We start from the raw sequence: 12,061 nt of genomic DNA, 5'->3' as shown, positions 1-12,061 counted from the left end.
CATTATTTTTAAAACATCTCTATTTCAAAAGTTATCTTCTGACAAGTGGGGATTTCTAAGGTATTGGTGGTGCCCTCTCTCTGACCCTGTGAAGGCAACAGCATGAGACGGCTGAGACATCTCTAGGTTTCACTCATAGGGCTATCGGTGAGTACAGGCTCACTTACTAACCCTGCATTTATTCTCACTGTGCATCTGATATCCTAAATGCAATGAAGCCATGACAAATGCTTTGCTCCCACTATAGTGCAGGTTCCCAAATTCCCAGCGATGCTCCCTGCACACTAGTGGTGCTGCCAGGCAGAACTTCGGCTTCTCAGACCCCTTGTTCTCTTACCTCTGCTAATAATACGAGACTTTCTGAATCCGTGCCACGTGGTAGGGTTTCAGAGCTGCACCGAATGCCCGGCGTCCCTCCCCAGAGGCAGGTATCCTGTGTCCCCTACCCTGACAGTTCAAAGGGCCCTACAAGCTATTGGCTTTGCTCAGAATGCAAGAACTCTTCTAAAATAATAAACATGAGTGTCTTTCTGCGTGGCCAGCCTCTGGAACCACAAGCCATTCACTTCGAATCACCAAGCTCTGACCCCCAAGCACGGAGGCTATGACCTTACCTGATTCTGAGGTGATGGCTAAGATTAAAAATGGACTGAAGGGAAGCCAGCCACAGGCTGTGCAGTGATCTCGCAGCAGCTGCTAAGAGGGGCCATGCCCAGGTTAGCTCCCAATCCCTGAGGCTGCATCCTGGGCCTTTCCCCAGCTGTGGAAAGGGGCTGAGGGCAAGGTGCCCCAGAAGAGCTACCTTCTCCATGTAGTCTGCATCGCTCCAGGCCTGGTCAGGACCAGATATAGAAAGATTTTGACCTCAGGTCTCCTCAAAAGGCACTGATGTCACCTAGCTTGAGCCATCTGCTACACTGCTGCCTAAAAGTAATTTTGCGTAAGGTAACCTCCCTGCATAGGGCAATAGAAAGCAGCAGGAAACCTTAGGATAAAAGCCGTCTGACCAACTTAGGCATCCACAGTGGCATTTATCTCCGAATATGGGCACCTAAATGTTTGTGTCCCCATGTGAGTGCCTGTGGTAACATTAAAAGCCTTGAGTGAAGAGCTACCCCATGGAGCCAGCAGAGCCTACAGAGCTGTGCAGTTCACTTTCATCCCCTTGCCTAAACATAGGTGTCTAAAGGTAGGCGCCCTGTGGGGCTGGCAGGTACAACACAAGACCTGTGGGTGACCCACAGTCTTCCAGGATCATGTCTAGGGACCACACAAGATATGCTATTGCCTCTTAGGGAAAGGCCTGCATTTAGGCAACTGAGAGATTGATGCTAGAGAGCGTGTAGGCACCAACACTCAGGTGTTTGCCTAGAGCTAGATCCCTCCCCTGCTTCAGGATGAGCTGAGTCTTTCCATAAACATGTCTATTTCTCTTCTTTGACTGTAAGGGAAATCCGCCCAGCTGCGCAGGTGTCAGCAGCTGTGCTGCAGATGCTGGAGACCCCCTGTCTAGGGGCATGCCACAACCACCACCACACCAGGTGAGCATTGAGGGGCTCTTCACGTTTGTGTGAAAAAATCCTTTTTTTGTATTGACTTCTTTCCAATGAAATGTTTTAACAATTTGGGGTTGGGGGAAAGGAGGGAAATTATTTTATTTGTTCTAAAATAAATGTCAGGTTGACGGATTTCTTCAACACTGACTAGCATGCATTTCTTGCCTATTTCAGGTTTGAAGCCTATTGAAAATTTTGTGGCTGCCCACTGATCCCTCACAGCGATGCTAAAGGCAAGCAGCGCTCCGGGATGATATCTTGTCCAGCCAAAAATGATGGAAAGTCTCTTTCAGTAAGGACAAGACTTTGCCCCTAATTTTTGTGGTCAAAGTATTTCCACGGGCTTTAGTTCTTCCCTAGCACAGGACCCCCAGCTGGGGTAGATCAGGCCACCACAGGGAAAATTCAGACAAATAGCTCTGAGATCTCAAAGTGGGGCAGAAATACCCCCAAATGCCACGCACTTGCACAGGGATGCTACAAGGGGATTTGCAAGCAACAGAGCAATGAAGAGCCGGAGGAGGCTGTCAGGAATGGAAGTGGTTCGGGAGGAGGTTGGAGGAAGGCAAGGTGAAGACTTTTCTTTGTAGTGCATGAAAGTGCAGCTTGAAACTGGGTGAAAGTTCAAGACTGTGCTGCATTTATCCAAACCAGATTTCCTAGCCTCACTCTCTGTGTGCAGGACTATTTTTTAGTTATTATTTCCTAACTTTCCTGTTGCTGTATGTAATCACTCCAAGGAATGTTTAGCTATTTTCAAAACTCTGCGCTTCATAACCGAGGTAGATTTTGGAGGAGGCCATGGCTTTGTCTACACAGACAAGCAGTGCAGCACAGTTGGAGCAGATCTGCGGAGTGGGTCAGTGCTGAGAACCCGCCTCACACTACTCACCGCCTTGGGGTTTTCTTCAGACCAGCTCCAGCCTGGACCAGGTGTACATGAGGAGGTGGCACATGCTACACGCACTCCCAGGGACCACTCTTACTCTGGTTTCACCTAGCAGGAGCCCAGTTTGAGCTCCCTGAGGCCAGTCTGCAGTACAAATCCTTGCAGGTTGTGCATGGGGAAGGCAGATACTCACTTCAAAAGCGCGCTCCTGCTCCAACCGAGTGCTGGTGTCAGCACAGCCCCAGGTAGCTGTAATGCAGGGACAGCAGAATAGCTCCCCTCTTTGCCCCCATGACAGCAGACTTGAACCACGGTGCTCCTAGCTACAGCAATGCTGTTCGGGCAGTGCCGGTGTGGCACCAGAGGGGAAGTGAGCCTGCGAGGCCAGACGTGACTGCTATCAAGACATCAACTTTAGGCAGCTCCAACTATTTTTCCCACAAACCACAGCAAACCATGCTGATCCAACCCATCCAGAGTGCCTAAGGGTACAGAAATGAATGTGTAGGAAGTAGTTAATGAGGAGTTAAACACTAAGCCGGCATCATTAAGAAAGGGAGAGGGAGAAAGCTCTTTTCCAGTCTGGCGCTACCAAGCTGGGCTAAATGCACCAGCTCAGCTTGCGCTCAGGTGCTGACAGCTACCTGTTGGGATGTGAGTAACACCTGCCAGGCTGCTTGCAGCTCATCCAGCCTGTAAAAACACAAATCACTTAATCTCTGGACTGCGCTTGAAGGGAGTCAGTAGTTCAGGCTCATTTTAATTGTCATTTATATGATTATTCCTGCTTGGAGGAGCAGGCAGCGAAGAGGGAAAGCACTGAAACCTGCTCCTCTTCGTGATCGCTGACCCACCTCTATCCCTACAAGGGTGACAGATGCAGTTAGCACAGTGCAACACCAAGCTGCTCTGCAAGAGCACAGTGCTGCCCAGATGCAGCACTGTCAGCTCTTAAGGGCAAATTTGCCCTCTTTGAGGGCAATTCTTGCAGTTCTTGGTGTTCTGCTTGCCCTGTAACTTCTGAAATCAAGGTAGCAGAAGTGTACCAGAGGTATTCTATTTCCTGAACCCAGCTTTTGTGATGTCAGAGGAAACCTTGTGAGAGCAAAATGCTTCAACTCAAGAATGGAAATGAGAACTCCAAATTTGCTGTTTAAAAAAATACTTAATTGATACAACTATCTTTGGGGTGAGAAGTACAGTGTCACACTTGGTGATTTTGTGTGAGTTGCAATAATTTAAACAGCACACTCTAAGGCTAAGGGCTAGCTAAATGCTTCTTTCTTTCCAACTTCTCTTCTAAATTAAGTCAGTATCTCCCATGTGCTTGTTGCCTCCTTGTCCAGGAATGGATTCTCATCCCTGGCGATTTCAAAATATTCATCTTGAATGACCCAAAACCTTTTCCTGGATCCATGAAAACATAACTCCTGGGCTTAAGTGGGAAATTTCTTGAATGCAAAACACATATTTCATGATCTGATCCTGTAAATGCCCATGAGTCAATAAATCTTTGGAAGTTGCTCATCTGTGTTTGCAGAACTGGGTCCCCAGAAAGGATCTTTTTAGCAAAATCCCTGATGGTTAGGGGTCCAGTGCAGAGATCTGGATGCTTATTATACTTATGTAAACCTTCTGGATCGGCAACACTTGGCTGCAAATACAAGGAGTAAGACAGCGGAAAGAATTGTATCACTTCTACTATTAGTCAGACCCCCCCCTGAAGAGCAGAGAGCATCATGGAGAAGAAAAAACACTGGAAATGAAATTAACCAAACTTTGCTAAATGGCAATAAAAGCTTGTTGCAGACGGAAAGAATATGAGACATTACCAGAAACGGCTAGCCTTTCCAGGTCCATTCCAGTCAACCCTTCAGCGGATTTGTAACTTGAATCTTCTTGTTTTCTGAAATGCAACATGCCACCGCTCCAGGCCCCTGATCACAGTAATGCCGCTGTCAGTGTCCTGCTGGCTGGTGGCCTCTGTCCTCCCAGGCCTCAAGGATGCTATGGGCAGCCAACCTCGAGCCAGTGCAGATGTTTCACAGGCAGTACCGTGACCATAAGTGCAAAGTATGTAAAGAAGGAATCACAGATCTAAAGAGGCAGCCTAGCTTGAGGAAGGAATACAAACATTTTCCTTTGGCTCTCACTGACTTCATAAAGCTAGCATTTCACCACATCTCTGAATTTCCCTATCAGTTTCACGTTTTGCAATAGTGGATACACCTCCAGTATGACCGGGGACTCTGTACAGTCATGCATCTGGGGACATGACCCACTCACGAGGGAGCATGAGGGCCCCACAGGGCAGCGCTTTCGAGCAAACCTAGAGGGGTGGTACGGGTCCCTTAAGCCCCAGCAAACTCGTGGCTGATGTTGTGTTCATTAGTCATATGGGTGTAGGAAAATGGATGAGCAGTTAAAGATTCAGGCTGAGAGCACTGTGGACTTTGGTCTGGTGCTAGGTGGGAGGAGGTGCCTGCCCAGCAAGGTCTTAGTGTATGGCTGGGAATTGGATTTAGCTGTGTAGATCAGATAAATAGCAGTTTCCTCTACTTTCATCCCTTGAAGTTTTAGTAGTTAGCAGTTTAAAAATTTATTGGTTTTTATGGTTCAATGTATTTTAGTTATTTTTTAAATTGGTTTCTGCATCCCTTTGTTGCTCTTCTCCTCAGCTCATGATGGGAGACTAAGCTCAAGTGCTGAGGCTGAAAGGTATTTAGACTGGTCCAAATTCTGCTCTCAGGTCCACCAGGATAAAATTAGTGAGTAATTTAAGTGTGAGCAAAGTCTAGACTGTTCTCTCTGCCCTTTCTGTCCAGAGGCAGCAGAGAAGGCCAGAAGCTCCCTGGGCTGCATGAGCAGGAGCACAGCCAGCAGATCAAGGGAAGTGACTGCTCCTTCTACTCAGCACTTGATAGACCAGATCCAGAACACTGTATCCATTTTTGGGTGCCCCAATACTAGGAAGACATCAATAAACTGGAGAAAGTTCAGCGGAGGGCCACCAGCATGGTCAGGGCTGAAGCACTTGCCTTGTGAGGAGAGGCTGAGGGAGCTGGGCCTGCTCAGCCTGGAGAAGAGACAGTTTCAGTGAGACGTGACAGCAGCCCCTGCTACCTACCAGGAGGGCATCCTCCATTGAGGATGGAGCCAGGTTCTTCACAGTGGGAGGATGAGAGACAATGGGCATAAGTCGAAATAAAAGAGGTTCAGTTTGGTTATAAGGAGAATCTTTTTCACCCTGAGGACAGTCTGGGAGGTGCACAGGTTGCCCAGAAATGCTGTGCAGTCCAAAGCAGGTTGAGGACAGAGTGCATTCTGTCAATGGACTGACAGACTGACGGGCTGACAGACAGGCATATTGCTAAAGACTTGGACACAGGTGAAGTCCTTCATTCCACATCTGTGCAGTGCCTGTACACTGAGGCAATGCCCATCTCAGGCACAGCAGCAAAACCTTTATTAGCGCCGCTTTTGTTATTACTATTTTTTGGGTGGGTCATTCTGAATTAGGCTGGATAATTAATTAACAATTATGAAAAGCCAGCTGCTTCCACTGTTCTTCTAATGACCTGGGTAAACAAGCAAACACTGTCCAGCTCTGTGTCTACACGAATTTCATGTCTGTGCAACTTCACTTAAGCTTCAGTGGAAGGGGAAAGGAAGGTACCATGAGCCATTTGAATCTGATCATATGCCCATAGTTGACATATGGCACGTATGTACATCACATACATCAGTGGTTTTGTTGCTCCTTTTGCAGATATTTCTCATCTGGCGCTTGCATGATATATGCCTTCTCTCCCCATGGGAACAAAGCCTTCTGACACAGACCTGAGTGCAGAGTAACACAAGCTTTGGGCCAGCAAATAGTTACAGAACAAAAAAATGTTGCCTTCTGTTCACAAAAGGTTTTTTCCCCCTATTAATTTAATATAATTACATATCAGAAAATACTTTATAGACTAAGCTTTGAAGATTAGCCTGGTCCATATGATGCTGGGAAGCTGGGGTAATATTGTTTACTAGGGGACCAACAACAGCAGAGTCTTCGGGTCTAATTTGTGAAGGCGGGCATGGGTGACCAGGCTGGCCAGAGAACAGCTACAGCCTGTGATGTCATTCTTATGGTCCCCAGCCATCTGACTTTCCTCCATGCTCATGTTATTACATTACTGGATATCATTAAGAGACCTGGCCTGCCGAAGTGCTTGGGCCTATTTGGCTCTCAGCAAGGAAAATGTTCCTCACCCCTGCTCTGAAGGAAACATCACATTTCAAAAGTTTTAAGATAGCTCAGCATTTCCCTGTCAGAAGATGCTGAACTCAGGTAGATTCACAGTGAGACTTAACAGAGATGGGGAAGCTGGGGCTCTGCTGGTGGTTGCTGTGCTCCATGAAGCTCTAAAGGGATTGTTATAGTACCTCGAAGTGCCAAACAGGGTATTTAATGTGGGTCTATGTTTCAATGGCATTCTAGTTTCTGCATTGTATTTATAAAGTGGAAAATGAGCTACAGTTGTAGAAACTGCTTACTTCAGAAAACTTAGCTGTGGCTTCCAGGAGGCAAGAGAGACGGGGACCTGGAATAGGATGTCTCAGTTGTGAAGGGAAGTGATTGGGCTTGAAAAGCATGGTGTTAAAGCTGCCCCATACCAGTCTGTGTTGTACTGGCAGTACAGAGCAGACACAAACTCATCCTGGCCAGCCACAGTCTGGATGCAACGTGTAGGTACCTGCCTTGGAAATGTTCTGGCTCTGTTAGGTCTTCAGGTTTTCCACTCTTGGCCCTTTCTTCTAATTCATATGTTTGAGAAGACTCTTTAAAACGTGGGTGAGGGAGCAGTGCTCTGGCAGTGGCGTTAGTAGGAGCCGTGTATTTTGGAATGTCTTCTCAGCACAGGCCAAAGAGTGAAACCACTGAAACCCCAAACCAAGCTGATGACTTTTCATTTCTTGAGGGATTTCTGTCCCTGTCCCCAACAACGTGGAAATGGCAGGGCTTAGGAATGTAACTTTTTTTTCAGTTTAAGATTTCCAGGGATTTTTGCAGTGTTCTTTAGAAAAAAAATTGTTCTGACAATTCAGCACTTTGACACCTTTGTTGCTAGTATAGATTATTGTCATGGGGGGGTGGAGGGAAGAGAAAATACTGGCATATCAATAATGTGCGGATTACAAAAAGGGTAAATATAAATTGGGTTAAGTATTTTTTCTTATCTCCAGCTCACTGTACTTTTGTCTTCTTTCCAGCTCAGCAGAACTTTTAGCCAGCTCAGATGTTTCCTCAGAGACCCATAAAAGCTCTACAGCGCAGAGCAAGCCCCATGAAATAAGTAAAACCTCCCAGTGTGAATTTCTGCCTTGCTCCCACTCAGCAATTAACTCTTCTTCCTCCCACTTACATACAAGTCAGCTTCCCACACACTGAATGCCAAGTTTACTGCTACTCTTCTTTCACACAAATTCAAGAGAAGGGGAAGGGATTTTTAACCATCCTGTCCTTGGGCTCTACTGGGTCTTTCTCATCTCCAGGTCTCTCCTGGGACAGTTGCAGTCTGCTATGGGCCTGTCTCAATTTTCTTGGCCATTGAAGGACACTCAAATCTACTTGCTTTCAACGATTTCTCATATGGGACATATTTCTCATATGTCTTACCCATACCTATATGCCTTCATATCTCTTACTACACCTATGCTACCGACTCAGAAAGAAACAAACACTCTGGCTCCCAAGAGCAAAGTTCCGGTGAAGGTCTTGGCATTTAGCAGCTCTTTTACCTTGCGCCAGGAGCACAGAGAGGTTGCAGTAAAACAAAGCCCCATGGTCTCAGGTAACTCCCACATCTCCCTGTGATGCAACCCCAGCACTGTCCTAGCTCACATCCCTCCTCTGTTGATGGCAGACCTGCAAAAGGTCTCTTTGAACACCCACATTAGCCTTCTTAATTTGTTTTTTTCCCCTTTTCTTTTCTGGAGGATGAGAAATTACTTCTACTCTCCATTTCCTTCTCCTGCAACTCTAGATTATACTTACTTACTGTCTGAGCCTGTTTGCTCAGAAACTCTGGAAGTACAGTCTAGTTTGTTTTAAAGACCATTTGCAAGAGCAAAATATCAAATGTTGGTAACCATGCCAACGTTTATTATACGGAGTTCCCCCTGTAGCTAGTTCATATGACGTATTCATCATACAACATTGCAAAAAGCATGTGACTAATTGACTGACTGTTTTCAGAAACAGCAAAGTCTCTTCTATAGCTGGCTTCCAGTCCCTCTACAGCTGGCTAGCTCCTGCTAGTTTCACAGGGACAAACTGGATAAGCAAATACATGTGCTGAATGTCGCCTATTTAAGCTCTATATAAAAAGCTGAAAGCTCTGGAAGACAAGTCTAAACAAGCAAGACACGTTCAGATGTGGACGCACTGTTCCTTGAGATGCTTTCTGGAGTTCAAGAGCGGGTTGAGCTGTCCATGTCGACACAGCCAACAACTGGAGCATCCGCACAGCAAGGGAGTCAAATGTAAACCTGGCACTGCTCTGTTGGCTTCCCTGTGGTTATTCCAGCTATTAAGATCCCCATTTCCTACCTAAGTGGAAGAATTTCAATTCATCTGGGGTTTGACTGTGTCTGTCAAACCACATCTGCGTGTTCTGGTGTGTATTATTTCCCACTAGATCTACTCAGATCTTGGAGGAGAACCACTTCCCAGTTCAACATCACAAACCACAAAGCAACATAACAGTAGCCAAATAAATATTTCTCATAAAATAGAGAAACACAGCGATAATATGCATGTAAAGAAAGCCGCATTTGCTCTGTGACTAGAACAGACTCCTAGAATCAGTCAGGAATGGGGGAAATGGCAAACAAGCCCTTATGCGGCACTGGTCACTCTTTCTAAAATACTAAGTTTTCTGTAGTCATTCCAACCCTAAAAGTAGCGAGCCTCATAGGTGAGGCACAACAGAGACATCTCTGCTGACACACTGCATGGGTATATTGTCACGGCTGCTCTGCCCTCCTGGCAGCACACAGAGGCAGAAACTGCAACGTGAGCCCAAACACAAGCATTTAGTTTATTACATTTGTAAACAGTTAGTTGTCCAATTTTATATACCAATCCAAATTCAAGACCACTATATGTTCTTCTCCTGAGGCTGACGACTGAGGTGAAACCATAACTTGCCCCCAACCCAGTGCTGAGGCAACCAACTACTGCTAATTAATGCCATTTTTTTACAGCAAACCTCAGCTTTCAGAAGGCAGATTCTGCATTTTTGAGAAGTGAAAAGGTTTTCTACTGCAATCTAGGGAAGGAGGTGGGGATTAATCAGCTGGTCTGGAGCCTCCAGCTCCAGCCTGTTTCCTTGCAGCTGTTAGCAGCTGGCTAACCCACGCCCTGGGTATCCAAATTACAGAGGAACCTGCAATTCCAGCTGTTAGTTGAGGCCCTGAAAAAGGACTACAGACCCACGTGTGTGAAAAGTGTGGATCCTGTACCAAAGTAGCTTCTCACAAAGTTTTTCAGGCTCAGTGACAACAACAGGACCAAACGGTGGTGGAAAAGACACAAGATTGAAAAGAAGGCCCCATCCTGAGGAGCTTTCCCTATAACTGGGCTTCCTAAACAATGCACAAGTCTCCCAGGAGCAGTGAAACTTGGAGAAACCCATGGCCAGATTTTGACCCATGCTGAGAGATCCCCAAGATACCTGAGTCCAGCCCTGTGAAGCATCAGGAGTCAGTAGAGATTCCAGAAGGTTCCTTTTATACTTCTGTAATTGCATAAAGCAACATTAAGGCAAGGATAATATTTATCAGGGGATTCTCTTATACAGGAAAACCCTCAGAGATGGCTCCGTTGACACTCTTGCAATCTCCTTTCCTGTTATTCCTTAGCAGGGTGAGATCCAAGAGGACCAAAGCAGCCTTTGTTTGGTGTACTGTTGTTGAATGAAATGCCAGGTGTTGAACGTAAGAAGAGCTCAGGTTTAGTTGCATGTCAAAGACATATATTATCATCATAAAGGGATGAACGAGGGAGAGATGGCAAAGTCAGCAAAAACCCAGAGGACAACTGGCTATCATACTGATTCTTGCCTTTTTTTCTGTTTGGAAAACAAATGTGTTGTGTTTGATGTGGCTGACAGCAGCTGATAGCTATAGAAAAATGAACGCATACCGTGCAGAAGCACACCCCCCCCTCCACAATAACGGAGCCAAAAATAAAGCCTTGAATGGAGAGGCAAATTAGGCAATCTTGCTTGTTTTACACAACAGCTATAAAAATCCTAATATTCTATATGCTGCAGAGATTAACCCACATTACAATATTTTTACCTCCCAACTGATATATTATACAATTATTTTAAGAAAATGTTTTTCACAAGCCTGAAGCTCTGCTTTGGAGCTGTGAACCCTCAGGTGCACAGAATGTTTGTATAAATGAAAATCTGGATGACAAGAATGGAAAACTGCAATTAGGCACCAGGATGATAGGAACGCCCCTCAGCATGGAGAAACTAGACACCTGTCTTCAGCAGCTTGCTTTTGCTGATGACAAAGCAAAGATCCCTGAACCAAACATGTTTGCATTGGCAGACCGTGGTTCAGCCCTCCCTTTTTGCAAAGGAAGCCAAGGCCTGGGAATCTCAGAAGTTTGAAGGATCACAAGAAGCGCATCACATTTTGATCACTCAGCTGAACTGACCCCAAGCTATTTGGGGTCACTGGCAGTAGCAAGGGACATTGTGCAACCTCTTGAGAGTGCTGTGGCAGGTGGACCAGTGAAAGATTTCCAAATGTTTTCAGAATTTTCCAAGTTCTTGCAGCTTGCACATGGGTTTCACATGCACTAAGTCACTCTCCCACTGTCGGCACTTAGCGAATCTTTCCTTTGCCTAAGGAGGATGTTTTTCCTTCCACTGCTGGGATTCTAAAGCAGGTCCAATAACCTTGCAAAGTCTGCAGAAGTGCATTGTGGTGGGTCTTCAGCATGACAGCAACCCCATGCCTTCACTCTGTCCTGGGACACAAACTCAGTCTTGGGCAAAACACATAAGCACCATAACTATTCTAATATATACATAATCCACTTAGAAACATTAGCGTATCACTAAGACTCACTAAGAATTTGCTATATAGTACCATGTGTTGTATATCCACTCTATACTTCAGTGCCATTCATTTTTCTCCTCAGATGCAATTCAAACCATCCTCATAAAGCTTTTTCTCTCTATATCTTATATGATGGCTTTCTGAAGCAATCCTGTTTTCAGTACAGGTTAATCAAATGCGATGTGATATATCGATTGATGTACACATTATTATAATATACTCCTGTCCTGGTTTTGGCTGGGATAGAGTTAATTTTCTTCCTAGTAGCTGGTGCAGTGCTGTGGTTTGGATTTAGGATGAGAACAATGTTGATAACACACCGATGTTTTAGTTGTTGCTCAGCAGTGCTTACACTAGTCAAGGACTTTTCAGCTTCCCATGCTCTACCGACTGAGAAGGCTGGAGGTGCACAAGAAGCTGGGAGGGGGCACAGCCAGGACAGCTGACCCAAACTGGCCAAAGGGACATTCCATACCATGTGATGTCA

Source organism: Aptenodytes forsteri, unplaced genomic scaffold (genome assembly GCF_000699145.1).
Source record: "Aptenodytes forsteri isolate BGI_AS27 unplaced genomic scaffold, ASM69914v1 Scaffold357, whole genome shotgun sequence".
NCBI classification, from domain to species: domain Eukaryota; kingdom Metazoa; phylum Chordata; class Aves; order Sphenisciformes; family Spheniscidae; genus Aptenodytes; species Aptenodytes forsteri.
Note: the sequence above shows the minus strand (reverse complement) of the source record.